This window comes from Parus major, chromosome 2 (assembly GCF_001522545.3).
Source record: "Parus major isolate Abel chromosome 2, Parus_major1.1, whole genome shotgun sequence".
NCBI classification, from domain to species: domain Eukaryota; kingdom Metazoa; phylum Chordata; class Aves; order Passeriformes; family Paridae; genus Parus; species Parus major.
The window spans coordinates 48,906,121-48,921,763 of NC_031769.1; the positions used below are offsets into that span (position 1 = coordinate 48,906,121).

The 15,643-nt window shown below is 43.7% G+C and overlaps 1 long non-coding RNA gene across 4 annotated transcripts; it reads right to left on the minus strand.

Moving 5' to 3' along the window:
- Positions 1–307: 307 nt before the first annotated feature.
- On the minus strand, positions 308–15,616 carry LOC107200435. Of its 4 annotated transcripts, none has more exons than XR_001519624.3 (7): positions 15,444–15,616; positions 13,794–13,906; positions 12,542–12,677; positions 10,204–11,824; positions 5,897–6,020; positions 2,906–5,325; positions 308–1,904 (listed from the first exon to the last, which is right to left on the minus strand). It is a non-coding gene; the product is annotated as an uncharacterized LOC107200435 (long non-coding RNA). The 4 variants fall into 4 exon arrangements; XR_001519625.3 differs by lacking the exon at positions 15,444–15,616 and adding an exon at positions 14,833–15,154; XR_001519623.3 differs by lacking the exon at positions 15,444–15,616 and having other exon boundaries at positions 13,794–15,154.
- Between the last annotated feature and the right edge of the window lie 27 nt (positions 15,617–15,643).

The following is a 15,643-nucleotide window of genomic DNA, read 5'->3' on the forward strand; positions in this document are numbered from 1 at the left end:
GACCCTGCATTTTGTCTTTGCATGGAATAGGGATGATATTACTGTTTTTCCTGGCAGATGGCTGTAAGCACTCTGAATCCCATTTTTAAGCCTTCTTGGGTAAAAAAGATGTGGCTGGGAGCTTACACACCATGGGAGGAACCCCCAGGAGGAGAAAGTCTGACAGTCTGGTTTGTGTGTACATGTGGATGTTGCTCACTTTGCCATCATTCCTGCTGAATGCCTGTTGCCCTATTCCCACAGTCACTCCTGCTCTTACTCACTGACAGTTTCTAGAGTTTTGCTGCCAGCTGATTCCCCGAGACTTGCCAGTATGTTGCCAAAAACGTCAGGATGAATGAAACTCTCTAACACTGTTTTTGTAGTATTAGGGAGCAGGCATTAGTTTATTCCAGGCCAGGGTGCTCCACCTAAATGCACACAACTTTCAAAACTTTTCACTTATTTATACATTTTTAGCAAATAAGTTAATGTTCATTGGTTCTAAATTACATAATTTTTTGCATCAATTACTATTCTATCTTCTATTGGTTATTGATTTCTCACTTCTCATGCTAATTAGTCCACATCTTTTAAGTTTTTTATTATCTTTTTCCCAGACAAAAAGACTCCAGAACATATTGAATTATCTTTGTTAGTCTCTTCTTTATCTTCTGGTTACTTCAATATGTCCTTGGAGGCCTATAAATTCTGGATTCCAGGTGTCCAGCCTTTAACTCCCCCAGGGCTTTCTTTGTTCACTGGAGCTTAATAGGGTTAGTTCATCATAACTTGAAGTTTTTGGGGATCTAATAATCACACACTAACAATAACAGTCTGTAAAAAAAACTTAGCTACATGCTGGCTAAAATGGAAAATTACACTGCTAAGGACTAATACACGACTTAAGGTTATTAAAAAAATGAATCAAAAAGTTTATTAAAACCATTAATTAGGAAAGTTATCTCATTTCCAAGTACAGGCAGGAGACCATGGATGATGCAGTGCCATCTGGGGCTGACTCATTCTGTCTCACTGGATTAGAACCTGCTGCTTGTCTTTGGAGGGCTGAAACCTGAGTGCCATGTGACTGTGCTAGTCAGATTCCCAGGAGTGAGGGGAGCCACAGAAGCAGCATCACAGGGAAAATAGGGAGCAGAGCAGGGTGTTAAAATAAACTAGGCAACACACTGGCATCCACCCCCAGGGAGCCCCATGCAAAAGGATTTGAAATAGCAAAATGAAGGAAATGTTTACATCTGAACTGGAAAGTAAAGGAGCTTCCATGCAACAGCAAGTTAAACCTGCATCAGTCCCCAGGATCCAAGTGTTTGCAGTTTCAAGCTTATGTTTTGGAATTCTTAGGAATAAATTATAAAACCCCACAGGCTGGGGGAAGAAGGATCCACCTTCACGCTCCCCACCCACTAAGCGAGGGGCTGTGTTCTTTCCAAAGGGAAGAAAGTGAGTGCCTGGATTTTCTTCCAAATCAATGCTGCATTTGGAAAATGAAGGAAGCAAACAAATTTGGGTTTAACCAACAAAAAACACATTATGCAACTTAATAAAACAAATTAAAACCATAGTAAACCATATAATAAAACTTATTATAAAACATTATAAAAACACATTATAAAAACATAACCAATACAAACCCTCCTACATTAATTATTCAAAACACAATTACATAAATTAAATAGAAGAAAACATTTGTTAAAAAAATAGGGCAGGTGACATCTGGAATGTGGCACATGACTATAAGTTTATGAAAAAAGCAGATAGTAAAGCTCATTAATTTCCCTATTCCATTTTCAAGTCCTATTAGCCCCAAAATTCTACTTTAAGTCTTGGCAAAAGACTCTTCATTGTCCTGCAGGTGATGGCTTCTTGCAGAAATGTTCCTTCCTCACATTGTGGCAGTCATCCTGGAAGTGAGGAAACAACCCAGGCATTTTAATTCCTTTTTTTCTAATTCCATTAGTCAGTTCTACTTTTCTGAGTTTCTGTCTGGTTTGGGTGTGACCTTTTTTATTTTCATGATTTTATAAAGGCAAAAAGACCAAACGTAGCAACACCAAAACTCTTACATTTACTTGCTAATAAACAAAGTAGAAAAGCAATCTCATGAGTTTCCCTATCAAACTCTTTCTACCCCCAGTAAACCCTCAAAATTAAGCTTTAATCTTGGGAAGAGACCCTTCCTCCTCCCACAGGTGATGGCTTCTCATGTACATGTTCCTTCCTCTTGTTGTGTCAAACACCCTGGAAGTTAGAAAAAACAAACCTTCCTTCTTAATTCCCTTAGTGCCATAAATGCTGTTAAACCCAGAAGCGTTATTTTGACCTATGTGAAATGTTGCCCGCTGTGGGTTTGCAAGGTTTCCTTCTGAAAGTTAAGTTTTCAGTAAGATGTTTGGGCTGTGAGGGGTGATACTCCAACTGCCCTCAGCATCACTGAGGTGGCTTTGGAAGATTAAATCTATTTCAAGTCAAAAGCAGAAAGTTTCTAGCAGAAAGAGCAACAACTTTCATATGTCTCAAACATCCTGCAGAGAAATGAGGGGCATTCTTTGACCTCTCTGTCTCCCTGTTTTCCTTCCTGCATCACAGCTCCTCTTTAGGCTACCACAACCTGGAAATCAAAGTCTTTAATTATTTTCCCTTCTGTTCAGAAAGGGGGAGAACTAAAAGAAGAAAATAAGCTTGAAAACTCTCAACAGCCCAGGCAATTACAACATCCAGCACAAACATGGATCAGCCCATGCCAACTTTCCAAACAGTTGAGAAAGAACTTGGATTTGGTCACAAGGATGGGCTGTGAACACCAAGCTTGGAAGAAAAACCCTCTAATTTATACTGCACTAAATGGTCAGATAAATAGATAAATGTCTAGATATACAGCTGTATATAGTGTATACCTACTCACCTCCTCCTGCAGCTCTGGCACCGAGTTCCTGGGCTCAGCCCCCACAGCTGTGCTCACTGCTTCCATCTGGGACTGCCCTGACACCTCGGTGGCAACAGGATCCCACTGGAGCTCTCTCTGGACAACTGTGTTAGTTGTGATGGGAGATACAGAGCTTAGAGAGGCCGTGGCTTCTGTGGCTTTCTCCCCATCAGGTACTGCTGCTCCCTGGTCAAGCTGGCAGACCTTCAGTGCCCTTCCTGCAGGCACTTCTGTGTGATCTGATGTGCCACAGACAGTTTTCCTGCCCTGGATGCTGGTGCTCCCCAGGAACTTCTTTTGGGGCCACAGGGATGGGCACTTTGCCATCATTGCTCCTGAAACACCCGAGTCCCATCAGCCACTCTCGTGCCAGCTGCAGGCTCCTGGCAGCTCTATCTGTTTCCCCTGGGGATCCCCTGTTCAGGAAACCAGAGCTGCTCACTCCAGCAGCCATCTGAAAAATCAGGCCTGTTGTGCTTTCAAGGAAATCCAGGACAGTTAATTAATATTTAGCTGCAAGTCTCCAAGGACAGCAACCTTCTCAGCAGTGACACCACCACTCCCCTGTCTTTAGCGCTTCTCTACGCCTGCACAGACTCCAGGTGGCCAATCCCACCAGACTGTGCAGTTCATGGCACGGCTACGATTCCCCTTGGGAGCAGCCCACTGCCAGTTTGGCTCTGATATGGATGAATGGTCTGGTCCTAGGAAGAGGCAAGCATCCAAGGCTGGTCTGCTGCTGCTTGCTGCTATGAATTCCTTCTTCCAGGCTGCAAATGCTGAGGCTGCTCTGTGCTCTGCCAGGGTTTTGCTGGGGCTGAGCACTGGCCACAGCTGGACCCACTCTCACCTCGTGTTTCTATTGACAGCTTTGCATCAGATGGGCCTTTCTAAGAGCAGTGACCGATCCTGCTGCTTTTTCATTTGACTAAGACTCTCATCTTACAGAGAGACAAAGAGATTTATATTAGTTGTACAAACGCAATGGTTGAGAGCTGAAACCCTCCAGAACTACAGCTGAAAGGCTGTATCTCCACATGATATTTTGTCTGTCCCACTCTACATTCGTGTCTGGTTGGAAATGCAAACGTGCTTTCTTCCTCATCTAGGAGTACCGTGACTGGGCAAAAACCATTCAGTGGGCTGTATTCCAAAAGCAGTGCAGACTGGAGTTTAGGAATGAAAGAGACCCTTCCCCAATCCCAAGCCATACCAAAACCCCTTCAAAAATGGGGCTTTGCATCTTTAAGAAACAAGTGACAATTGAAAAGGGAATGTACAGCTTTTTCACAGGGTGAGAAGGAAGGGTATCTTCTAACTGATTTGAGTGTAGTTTGATTTCTATTCTGAGAGCCACCCATTGCTGGCACTGGATAAAGCAGTTCTGTCACTGTCGCATCTCCTGTCCTCCCTCTCCTGTCTTGCTGCAATGATCAGAGGGGTGAGGCTGGAGAGAGGCTTGCCTGAGAGTAAAAATGGATGCTGACCAAAGGAAAACAAATGAACCATGACTTTCCAAGCTCATTTTCTCATGGGCTCAAGTACTATTCTTTGAGATGTCATAAAGATGCAGAAATAGGTCTGAAGGAACTATCTGCACCTCTGTCTTCATGTACCCCCCTACCACATGTCCAGTAACTGCAATACTTGGCCCATAATTCTATTAATCCATTTATCAAGGTGTCTCTAGCTTGATACAATATTTGCCCTGCCAAGACTCTGGGAATGCTGCTTGCAGTCCAGGAATTTTCACTTTCAGGAAACACAAAATATTGACTTAGGGCTCTTCTTCTTGGAGGCATGGGCTATATTAGTTGTCAAAAAAGATGAGTAGCACAAGCTGTTCTTCAAGAAACTCGAGGACAGCTAAGAAATGTTTATCCCAGGAGGATCTGGGCCCATGTTTTCATCTGAAGACCACTGAGGTTTTCAGCACCAAGAGCAGGGAGACAAGTGGTGGAGCACTGATGGACTGAGCTCTGGCTTGCAGGGAGAGCAGTGTATCTCCTGCACCTCCTGTGCTGGCTGGCACCTTCAGAGTAGAGACAGCCAAGTGGCACACACTCTGCAGCTCCCAATCTGTCACAAAACCTGGCAGCAATCCTGCAGCAGTTCTCATCTACTCAACTGTGCTAGGCAGCAAAAAAGGGCTGTGACAAGTCCTGCTCAGCTGTCCCTGTTTTGGTATCAGAAACGTCTGAGTGGGGTAGGAGGGACAAGCTGAGGCCCTCCTGATGCTCAAAGGGAGATCCCCAACAATCCCTTCTTTCCCACAGCCAAGTCTTGGACTGCTTGGCTGGGATGGCTTCATCAGGATTCTTCACCACCAGCACTATTTCATGCCTCCATACCTGGGATCATCCTACTGCAGCTCTTGCCACCAGGGAAATCTGAACCTACTACCAAAACACAGAACAGGGCCACAAAAATGACCAAAGGATGCAACACTTCTCCTATGAGGAAAGGTTGAAACACTTGAGGTTGTACAGCCTGGAGAAGGCCCTGGGGAGGCCTTACTGGCTTCAGGGGTGTTCTAAGAAAGACGGGGATGCATTTTTTATCAGGGCCTATGAAAAAGGGGAAATGCTTTCAAATCAAAGCAGGGTCCATTCAGATTAGGTCTGAGGAAGAAACTGTTTATGAGGAGAGTGGAGAAACACTGGAACAGGTTATCCAGAGAAGTCCTAGGTGCCCCATCCCTCAAAACATTCAAGGTCAGTTCAGACAGGGCTCTGAGCAACCTAATCTAGGTTCCAGATATCCCTGCTCATTGTAGGGAATTTAGACTATGTGACCTTTAAAGGTCTCTTCCAACCCAAAATATTCTATGCTTCTACTCAGTTTTCTCTTGAAAACCACCCAGACTGGGCATTAATATGAGGGGAAGCTCATCTGATGCCTTTAAGTTTAGCTGATGAGAAAATTGATCCATTGGACAGCTATTTCATTTGCAGCTGCCTCACACTGTACCTGCAGAAGTTGCTCAGCAGACCACTGAGCGTCCTCATCGGTCTGCAAGCAGCAGTTCAGAAAGTCCTGCAGTTGCTCAGCATTCTCCAGCTTTGGTATTCCTCTTAACTATGAGATCCAGGGCCTAGAGAAAAAGGAAGCACAAGACTCTATCTGTTTCTTTCATACTCCTTACTGCTCACATAGACCCCATTTTTAATTCTCCAGCCTCCAGTTTCTTCCCCAGCAATCTTGCATGATCTTTCTGCACCAACAAAAAGACCCCATAAAATAGCTGTCACAGCTAATCCAACATTCACATGATCTTGCCTTGACACCTGATTTCATGAGCTGACCAAGTCAGTAGGAACTACATCAGCCAAAAGCACGTTTGGCTGCTCTGAGGATTGACTGTACAGGCTTTGCAAACTCTTTTAAATAGTGAATTTGGTCTAAGCACATTATTTCCAAGCATTGTTACATACAATTAATCTCTGCAGTGCTCACTGGTCTCTAAAGCACAGCTTCCATAAAAAAAAGGTTACCCAGATGCCAAAAAGAAAATCCATCAACTTATTTCTTGCTTAAAGGAACAGAAACTTTTGGAACCTCAGTTCAACACAGACACATTTAGTTACGTCCACAAATATTTTATGATGAAAATGGCTGCTCAGGCAGACAGCAGCCACCTGCAACTCTGTCTTTAATTAGACTCCAAAATCTCAATCAGCTTCACTTCCATGGTCAAAGAAAAACTTTTAATGGTCTAATCAGAAAAATAAATGTTAGTTTAGTACATTGGCTGGGAAACTGAAATTAACAAATCTAAACCACTACATGACTCTAAGTAATATCCCTATGGTAACTCTGCTAATTTTGATACTCAAGTGAATGCATTAATGAATCTAAGCCCTGTACTAAAACGTACTTTTAGGAAATTATTTGGTAATGAATAATTAAGGCATTCCTAGAACCAGAGGCACTTCCTGATAGGCTCAGGTAAGTAACTGGCAAATGTGCAAGACTGAAAAGAGCCTGAAGACAAGGTTGAAATGTTTTTCATACAAATTCCCCAGTTCAAGAAACTTGCTGCTGAACATTTCTTGTCATTCTGAAACACAGCTCAAAAAGAGTTCAAAAAGTGCATGAGAAATCTGAAGCATCGCTGAAGGCCAAAATGGAGCATTTTTTAACTGGAATATATCACTTCTCCTCTGAGGTTCTCCCATTGATGCAGCCAAAGATACACCAGATGCTGATATGCTCCAAGGACAGCTTTTTGCCGGATGCTCCCTGTCCACCTCATCCCCTCGAGGCTTCAGCACCGCGGACAGCGGCGGCCGGCACGGGGGTCCCGGCGGGGTCCTGGTGCCGCTCGCCCCAGGACCGAGCTGGCTGAGCTGGTTAGCAAACTGCAGCCTGATATCTCACTTCTCCTTTGTGTCTGGAAAGAATTCCTTCCTTTCCCAAGCAGTTCTGTTCCTTACAATGAGGTCCAGAAGTATTGCAAAGCTAACTTAAAAACCTGTGAACGGGAATTTACCTCTGTAATTGCTCAATTTTTTATTGTTGTCTCTGTGTCTTGACCTGAATTTTCTTGATTTATTCGTGCAGGGAAGTTAGTTTCAGCACAAAGTAGCAAGTTAGGTTAAAAATGCCACACTCTGCAGTGATGTTGCTTGATCAGGAAGGACCTTCCATGAGCATGAGAAGAAGGGGCTGGAAAGAAAAAGTAGTATCCTTTCTTAAAGAACAACCTTGTCTCCTCATTTTCATCAGTCTCCATGTGTAGAAAGTTCTACTTAAATATGCATTTGCAAAAAGAGGATACTTAAAATTAATGGAGTAAAAGTATTAGTGATGTACAGCATTGTAGGACTGAAATACAGGCACAAAATTATAAGAGATGCAAGGCAATTTGATGGCCCAACATGAAGCCAAATTAGACACAGTTACTGTATTTGCATCTTCATCTCTGTGATCCTATGTGTGGTTTTCATTTCCTCATGGCATCACCAGCAGGCTCGAAATATGGGATTTTCACACAGTCCCTTCAGGCACCAAAAGACCCTTCCTACATAGGACCTGCTCAAACAGCCAAAGAATAACATAAAATTTGTTCCCAAGCTGGACCATCTCAGACTTTAAGCAGTCACATGACTAATACTCAGTTTTGATGAATCACCAGTTAAAAGCTGCCTTACAATCATGAGGCCAATGTAGGAGCAGGTAATGCAATGCCAATACTGTCACAGATGTTTGACTGCCTCCATTCCTGGCTCATCCACCAAAACAGTGGGCTCCTCCCACAGATGCCAGGTGAGTTGAGGCTGGGGCTTCCTAACAGGAGGCAGGCAGGATTTTCTAGAAAGAACTATTTTCAATAAACAGTCAGAGTTGGAAGACCAAAAGAAAGGAGATGAACTGCAGGACACTTTCTTTTTAAAGTGTAAATTCCTAACACTTCCAAGCCTACATGTGACTTATTTTAGATATGCTCACCCACAATCCACCTGAGAATACTGACCACAAATTGGTAACAGCTGCCATTCACAGAACGAGGTGAGAGAGCAATACGCCTACTTATGGAAATGAGCATAAAAATGGCTTTTCCACCTGTATTCACATACAGACAGAGTGTGGCTGAAGTCTGTTGAATTACAGAGGGTTCCTCTTACTGTACTGCTCTGGTAAGAGGCTCTGAAAAGGGAGAAGTGGAAACCACTGAAACAACAGTCACATAAATGTAGTGTACAGTTCTGCAGGCTTGCAGGGGAAAATTCACTCTCTTGTACTTCCAGTAGCTTTAAGCTGCATGGTGTTGCATCTGGATCAGGACAAATTGTAGAAGCCTTGCCAAGGCTTTCACGCTTACAGTTTCTCAACAGCTTTGTCAATGGTGGTACCCAAAGTGATGAGCTCGGCTATGCCCATATGGCCTGGGACAGCAGCTCTGGATAGCAGGGAGGGAATTCTCAAGGCAATAATGTGATTCCTACTTTGGCAAACTGTATGTATATGAGGAAAATGGATGTAAGCTAACTAACGTAATTATTTAAGAATTTAAGATTTCAGGATTTCAGCTTATGCCCTGATTTTGTTTGAAAGCAGAAGACTAAGAAGTAGCATCTCCTGGTCTTTTTACTCCTAAAAGCTAGAAGCAACAGAGGAATGACATGGCTTTTAAACATATAATGCACAACAAACTGCCTGTGCTTGGGAACAGAAATAGGAGAAAAATACAGTAAGTTGAGCCTTTAGAGCATAAGAAAGCAAGAGCATCTTGGGAAAAAAGTAATGCTAATTAGAAAACAAATATATCTCACAGTTCAAGGATAATTCTGATATGCTATAAATAGAAGGAATTTTTGACCTATAGTAGTGCATGTTTTGTTACTTTAGTCAGTGGTGGAAGAGAAACAATTAGGACTTGTACTCTTCCTTTGTAACCCTTTTGAAAGGTTTTTCATGAAGGAAGTACTGAGCATCTAACTGAATCTCAAGGAGACCACGTCCAAACTACAGTTCTGGAAAATGATGTTTCAGTAGAAATCATGAGTTATCCTGACATGTTTTTCTTTCTGGTAAACAGCTGCTTCCTGAAACTCCTGGAAATCCCAAGGAAGATGGGCCAAAATCATGATTTTAATGAAAGCATTACAAGAATGGGCTTCCCATGGCCCCACAAGCTCCACTGTCCTTGATACCCATGCAGCAGTGTGAGATGGAAAAGCTGTGCCATGTTGTGCCAGCTACACACAGCCATTTTTGTTAGGAAGTTTTTTCACTGATGTTATCTGGAACAGACCATAGCAAGCCAGATCAGTCTTAACTCCTTGTATCATGATCCTGGATTAAAAAAATTAGCTCTTTACAGGTAACAACCTGGAATGACTGTGCTTTCACATGTCACCTGAAAGCTGTATGCAAGACACTTACCTTTGCCTAGTGGAGTACTGTAACATACAGGATAGATGTCCAAAGGGCAACAGCCTCCCCCTCCGGCCAGAATCTGTTCCTGCTCCTAATCCTATCTGCTTCCTGCTCTCACCTTTCCTCAAGAAAGTTTTCAGCTATCTGCTGGGTCTTATGCACAAACCAAACCAAAACCACCCTGCAAAGAGCTGGAAAGATTTCTGACCTGCACTGTGGCCTCAAGCCCCAATAACTGCAACAGTTACCAATGCCAGGGGCCAACACAGCAAATGTTTCCTGCAGCATTCCCAGAACGGGGAACTGGGAAATCTCAATTTCCCAGGCCCTCCACTCCAGCTTGCTCTTTGACGCTGACATCTTGTGACCAACTGTACATATGACAACTCACTTACTCTGATGAGACGGGACCCTCATTTCCAGGAGAAGCTCATTCCATGTTATATCCCCTTCTTTTTTCCTGTTGGATCAGTGGGTCTCTTCACAGGCCAAAGGATCAGAGTAAAGATAAATTAAGACCAGAGACAAATCCACTCAGGCATTGAAGTGTAAACAGACAATGCTGGGAAATCTGTATTTCTATCTGTTTCCACTAACACCCCCAAAACAACCCCAGAATGAAACCAGTGTTTCCAGTGATTGGTGCACAGCACCATTAGCACAAATGCTGCTATACACATCCCTCACCAGCACCTTTGCTGAGAAAAACACAGTTCCTTTTCTTCTCTACTGCTTGCTTAAGATGCATCCTTCAATACTTGCTCCTCAGAGCCAGGAACTAGAGCCAGCAATGCACTTAACTTCACCATGTTTAATTGTCCTCTGCAAGAGGCAGGACATTCTGTCACCTCTACAAAAAGTGAAAAACTATTTTTTAAAAAGTAAGGTACTCCAGCAGTCACTATCAAGGTTCTGTTACATCCACCCTGCTACATGAAAGCTATCAGCACCCTGTAAGGTTGACACTGGTAAGACTGGGTTTGCACACAGAAAACACTAGAATGTGACTTTGCTCAAAGTTCTGAAGCTTATTCCATGTTCATTTACCAATAAACTCCATGAAAGTGTTCTATAGGTATATATTTAATCTGAAGAAAATAAAAAAATAGATATAAACTACGGTTTGGATATGAACTACACTTACAGAACTGTATTGGATAGGTGGTCATCCAAATTTGGGATGTAACTTCACAGACATCTGAAGTAATCTCATTATCTACTGGTTCTTACAATGTAGAACTCTAGGGAAAATACTATAAGGGTCAGCATTCAGACTACTTACCTCAGTGAGTACATACTTTCCTACATGTTCTTTGCTATTCTTGGCACCAACTTACACATCACTGAACTGCCACACCCATACCAGTAAATTAGGCATGTATGGAATATTCCTAGGCACTGAGGCCAACCAATGTGGAGGTGCTTGTGCCTACACTAATTAATTCTCTCTCCAAGCAGGCTGGCTGCACACAAACAGGTTCCATGAAGAATGTTCAGAAGTCCTTGGAAATGTTCTGCTTGGCACAGGCCAGCATGGTGCCAGCCAGCATCTGAGTTTACTAAGTAATCACATTCCTCTGCCTGAGCCCTGGTTAACTAACTACCACAAACGCTGCCGAAATCCTTCCAGCAGGGAGTGTCCAAATATACTTCATATACCAGAAGGATGGGATGCTACCCAGAGGCATCCCCTTACTTTGCTGTAGTGGTTTCACCTGAAACACTGTGTCCAGCTCTGGAATCCCCCTCCTTTCTTTGAGCACAAGAAAGACATGTACCTGTCACAGCACCTTCAGAGGAGGGCAACAGGAATGATGACAGGACTAAAACATATCTCCTTCGAAGAAAGGATGAGAGTGTGGAAATTTCTCAGCCTGGAGAAGTCTCCAGGGTCACTCATTGCAGCCTTTTAACACATGAAGGGGTCTTTTAAGAAAGATGGAGAGAGAATTTTTACCAAGGCTGGTAGTGACAGAACAAGGTGTAACAGAGAACCAAGAACTAAGCAGCAGATCCCTGAAACAAAAAAACAAACAAAAAAAAAAAGAAGCAAAAGAAAAGGCAAAAAAATAAGTCATCCAGATAGACACTCAAAATCATTGCAGCAAAACAAGAGAGCAATACAGGAATCAATAGTATTTATATTACTGTGACTTACAATATTTCATTAACTTACAAGAATTTTGTAGTTTTGAAGTGGAACATTTTCACATAAAACTTTCTATCATCTTTCTACAATGATGACTGAAAATTACTAAAAGGTATTTTAAAATTAGCATCATAATACATGAATCATCCACTGAGCAAAAAATGATGAGTTCTACAAGACTCTCTTGCTCTAAATTGTTTTTAGATTTAGTTGAAACGCAAATTGGGATGGATATTTTAAGCATTGTTTTGAGGTTTACTGAAGTGATTTACATGAAGATTATGTGCAAGGCAACACAGGTGAAAGTTTAGCTATTATGCAAACAAGATAACCAAGGCTGACAAGAAAACTACCAGAAAAATCATTCAAAACACTTGTATGACACTGTGCCATTTTTAAGTCTTACATTTTTACTTCACATTTACTCTTTGAGTCCTTGCTGTGAGTGTGTGATTGTCCCAGCTGCCTGCCTGTGTCAACTCACAGCCTGTAAAAGGCCAAGTAGGTCCACACTTACTTCTGAGATTGTAATACTTTTCAATAGCAGAAGTTAGACCTATATAGCTTAGTCTGACATGCCTTACCATTTTCATGATTTTTGTAGAAGAACGCTGTTTTTTTTCAATATTTGCTGCTGAATATGCCTCTTCTAAGAGCAGCAGCTGTGCCCCACAGAATGTGCAGAATGAGGTACAGGATTACTCATGTCCAGGCTACTTTCTGAAGGAGAAAAGCATAGTGTGATGCAAAGGGAGATTTCTACAGTCCACCACTTAATGATGTTAGAGAACATAGGTACAACCTGTGAAGATTTTAAGGTAGCCACTGGCAACTTAAACAGGAAAGACACTTAATTGAATGTTCCTGAGGAAAAGCATATTTAAGAACCACAATCATCTGTTTGTTTCTGGGGATGCAAATCTGCCCACAGTGATGCTAACACCTTATCAGTATGTGAAAGCACAGTATGCACAAAATGCAATCCACTTTCAAATAAGCAGAGTGCACTAATACCTGCATTTTTCTGCAGCACAGCCCATGTTATCAGGTAGAAATGCCTTTTACCTAGAAACTACAGCATAGATGCTCTGTGAGGCCCCATGCTTTCCAAGCCCTCCAGTGTGTCTCAGGATGAGGGATTTGTATGGCAAATTTCTCACAATCAGACAAGCCGCAAGAGACCTGTGCCATTCACTTTTCTATGCATCTAACCCATAGATGACTATATACTATACTAGTGTGTTCCACCTGCCTTCTGCCTAGAGACACTCCTGGCAAAGGGGAGAGTATTCCTGTTATTAACTTGCATAAAGAACACACACTCAGCAAAAGGCAGTAGTGCTCTTACCAGGAGTACTTAGCCCAGAGGATTTTCAGTTTCATACGGTCAGTCCTACAGGTAACCAGCTCTTCAGAGAGCAGAAAGGAATTCTTTGGAAGAGCTGCACAGCTGGCACACTCTTCCCAGTGCCTCATATATTTCACAATTGTATAGAGCTGGCACCCGAGCTGGTCTGTGATGAATCACACATTTGCTTGGTGTACCATTTGCAGCTCTATATTCGCTGAGCCATCCTGTGCAACCCTAATCTAGGGAGACAGGCACAGCCCTGCTGGTTTGAAGACAGATCAGACTATGGTCTTTTGCCAAGGCCCTGTTTGTCTAGTGGGACGTGCTTAAGATGCATCCGGGCTACCAGTGTTGTAACGACCCACACAATGAACTGACAATTCAGCAAATTTCTCAGTCAAGCTGTCCTTGGCTGAACAGGGATCACAGGGGTTCTGCCTTCCAGCCTTTCCTCCTGCAGCTCAAATAAGCAATAACAAACCCACCTTCCCTATATTTGTACTGTTAGCACTTCCTTTTCACTGTCTGGCATGATGTTGGTACTCGGAACCTTCAACTGCTGAGCAAATTTACTGATCTCCTTTTTCAGTTGGTTAACCTGGATAGACAGAAACCATAACAACCATAAAACTCATTATGGGTTTCATTAGGAAAGAAAAAGCATTTAATTCAGTATTTCACACTCCAGCAGACAAAAGCAATACTGACACTACTTCCCCATTTTACACGCTCACTTTTTTTGCAAGCTATTTTAACCAGTTTTGCAGTGCCCATTAGTACTGTGCATTCCTCTACCTTGACAGATCACTGTCAGACAGAAAATCTCCAACATAAATTTAAAGAAAAAATGGATTACAATAGCCACTACTTCTTTTATAAACTCAGAGGACAAAGACAGCAAATATTTCACACACTAAGATTATAGCCAAATGAAGGGTTGTGCTAAACAGTGAACAAGACTTTAAATAAAAGCTTTCCATACTCTTAATTTTTTCCCACTGAGAACATGGAGTGTCCAATTTGATCATGTGCTATCATCAAATTACTGAATATCAATGTTAATCAAACTAACATTTATATCAATACCAAAACCAGGCAGGATCAGGATCACAATCTTGACAGGGTCCAGACAGCTTTAACTTGGTTCAGATCAGATCCCACTCCATTCTAGTGATATGCCAAGTCAGTTAATAAACTGCCCCTGTATTTTCAGGATAATTTGTGTGGTAGCCGAGTTGAGAAAAGGCACTGACTTCCAGGCTATAATTTTAAGAATGTAGAACACAGCAAGCCTTTTAATGTGGATTTTTTTTTTTTCAACCTATAGACCACTTACAAATGCCAAATGCCTACAGCAGCCTTTCAGAGCAACACAACGTCTTAATCCTCTAAAATTGTGGAGTTTATATTTTAAGCTTGGACTTCAAAACCTTGAAGGTATTTGTTCATCATCAGCTACTGCTGCTCTTATACAGTGTAACCGCTGCACACCGAACTTAGCAGTGCCTCATGCTTACAACCTACCAGTTCAAGAGTCAGAAGTTTTGTAGAAACTAAAATAAGGGTCCCTTATGCGAGCCTATGAGCGGCTGTAAATTGCCCAAGCACGGGAACAGACTGGCAATTCTAGCGCCAAAAGCCCAGGCTTTAGCGCCGTCTTCTCGCACCTTAGATGTTCACCAGCATCGGGATAAAACATCGGGACAACACGGACAGAAATTGTGCCGTGACACCATCCCGTGCAATCACGGCGCTACCGGTGGGCTCGCTGCGCCACAACCTTCCTGGCCCCTCTGGGAACCCCCAGGGGCGACGCCTCCATCCCACCCTTCCCATCCTCAGCAATTTCGCCAAATCCCCTTCTCACAGTGCAAGAATTTAAAAAGCGCCAGTGCCGCCCTCAGGCCGCCCTCAGCTCCCCCCGCCCCTCGCACGCGGCGCGCCCTCACAGGCCGTCGCGGGCCGCTGGCCCCACCCCCAGCGCCAGCCCGCCAATCCCGAAGGGCGATGTGGCTGCACCCGCTCGGGGCGGGTCCGCCCCGTCCTTCCCGCCTCCCGCCCCTGGAGCGGCCGCGCGCTCCACGCGTGGCGGCCCGCGGTTGGCGGCTCTGCGGCGGCCAATGGCGGGGCGGCACCTCAGAGCGGCCGGGCGCTTCTACGCGCGGTGTCGCCGCCGCTTTTCAGCCGCCGCTCCGGCCGATGGCGCCCGTGTCTCGCTGCAGCACCGCGGCCGCTGCCGCCAGGGGTCCCCGGGGGCGCCGTGGGTCCCTCGAAAGCCGAGCACCCCGCGCCAGCGGCCCTCGTGACGATTGTCGATTGGTGGCCGCGTCAAGCA